Here is a 2,500-nt window from a genome sequence, read left to right on the forward strand (position 1 = left end):
CTTCTTAGGCTTCAAGGAAGCTCCCATAAAATTTCCAAACCCAAACTCCAAACTTCATTTTTTAGCCTACAATGCCCACGTGCACGCCGGTGTGCACGCAGGGGTGCTTGAGCATGCGGGAGAGGAGCCATAATGGGCAACATTGACTCGGGGGACCTCCAAATCGAAATCCGTCTCGAGCAAAACACTTCTTAAGCTTCTAGGAAGCTCCCATAAAACTTCCAAACCCAAACTCCAAACTTTATTTTTTAGCATACAATGCCCACGTGCACGCCGGGGTGCTTGAGCGTGCGGGCGAGGAGCCATAATGGGCAACATTGACTCGGGGGACCTCCAAATCGAAATCCGTCTCGAGCAAAACACTTCTTAAGCTTCTAGGAAGCTCCCATAAAACTTCCAAACCCAAACTCCAAACTTTATTTTTTAGCATACAATGCCCACGTGCACGCAGGGGTGCTTGAGCATGCGGGAGAGGAGCCATAATGGGCAACATTGACTCGGGGGACCTCCAAATCGAAATCCGTCTCGAGCAAAACACTTCTTAAGCTTCTAGGAAGCTCCCATAAAACTTCCAAACCCAAACTCCAAACTTTATTTTTTAGCATACAATGCCCACGTGCACGCCGGGGTGCTTGAGCGTGCGGGCGAGGAGCCGTAATGGGCAAAATTAACACGGGGGACCTTCAAATCGAAATCCGTCTCGAGCAAAGCACTTCTTAGGCTTCTAGGAAGCTCCCATCAAATTTACAAACCCAAACTCCAAACTTCATTTTTTAGCACACAATGCCCACGTGCACGCGGGGGTGCTTAAGCGTGCGGGCGAGGAGTCATAATGGGCAAAATTAACTCGGGGGACCTCCAAATCGAAATCCGTCTCGAGCAAAGCACTTCTTAGGCTTCTAGGAAGCTCCCATAAAATTTCCAAACCCAAACTCCAAACTTCATTTTTTAGCATACAATGCCCCCGTGCACGCGGGGGTGCTTGAGCGTGCGGGGGAGGAGTCATAATGGGCAAAACTAACTCGGGGGACCTCCAAATCGAAATCCGTCTCGAGCAAAACACTTCTTAGGCTTCTAGGAAGCTCCCATAAAATTTCCGAACCCAAACTCCAAACTTCATTTTTTAGCATACGATGCCCACGTGCACGCCGGGGTGCTTGAGCGTGCGGGCGAGGAGTCATAATGGGCAAAAACTAACTCGTGGGATCTCCAAATCAAAATCCGTCTCGAGCAAAGCATTTCTTAGGCTTCTAGGAAGCTCCCATAAAATTTCCGAACCCAAACTCCAAACTTCATTTTTTAGCATACGATGCCCACGTGCACGCCGGGGTGCACGAGCGTGCGGGCGAGGAGTCGTAATGGGCAAAATTAACTCGGGGGACCTCCAAATCGAAATCCGTCTCGAGCAAAGCATTTCTTAGGCTTCTAGGAAGTTCCCGTAAAATTTTCAAACCCAAACTCCAAACTTCATTTTTTAGCATACGATGCCCACGTGCGCGCCGGTGTGCACGTCGGGGTGCTTGAGCGTGCGCGCGAGGAGCCGTAATTGGCAAAATTAACACGGCGGAAATCTAAATCGAAATCCGTCTCGAGCAAAGCATTTCTTAGGCTTCTAGGAAGCTCCCATAAGATTTCTGAACCCAAACTCCAAACTTCATTTTTTAGCATACGATGCCCACGTGCACGCCGGTGTGCACGAGCATGCGGGCGAGGAGTCATAAAGGGCAAACTTAACTCGGGGGACCTCCAAATCGAAATCCGTCTCGAGCAAAGCATTTCTTAGGCTTCTAGGAAGCTCCCATAAAATTTTCAAACCCAAACTCCAAACTTCAATTTTAGCATACCATGCCCACGTGCACGTCGGGGTGCACGAGCGTGCGGGCGAGGAGTCATAATGGGTAAAATTAACCCGGGGGACCTCCAAATCGAAATCCGTCTCGAGCAAAGCACTTCTTAGTCTTCTAGGAAGCTCCCATAAAATTTTCAAACCCAAACTCCAAACTTCATTTTTTAGCATACGATGCCCACGTGCACGTCGGGGTGCACGAGCGTGCGGGCGAGGAGTCGTAATGGGCAAAATTAACTCGGGGGACCTCCAAATCGAAATCCGTCTCGAGCAAAGCATTTCTTAGGCTTCTAGGAAGTTCCCGTAAAATTTTCAAACCCAAACTCCAAACTTCATTTTTTAGCATACGATGCCCACGTGCGCGCCGGTGTGCACGTCGGGGTGCTTGAGCGTGCGCGCGAGGAGCCGTAATTGGCAAAATTAACACGGCGGAAATCTAAATCGAAATCCGTCTCGAGCAAAGCATTTCTTAGGCTTCTAGGAAGCTCCCATAAGATTTCTGAACCCAAACTCCAAACTTCATTTTTTAGCATACGATGCCCACGTGCACGCCGGTGTGCACGAGCATGCGGGCGAGGAGTCATAAAGGGCAAACTTAACTCGGGGGACCTCCAAATCGAAATCCGTCTCGAGCAAAGCATTTCTTAGGCTTCT

This window comes from Cornus florida, unplaced genomic scaffold (assembly GCF_030987335.1).
Source record: "Cornus florida cultivar Cherokee Brave unplaced genomic scaffold, ASM3098733v1 CherokeeBrave_3.0.0_Hap2_scaffold_4, whole genome shotgun sequence".
Classification (NCBI taxonomy): domain Eukaryota; kingdom Viridiplantae; phylum Streptophyta; class Magnoliopsida; order Cornales; family Cornaceae; genus Cornus; species Cornus florida.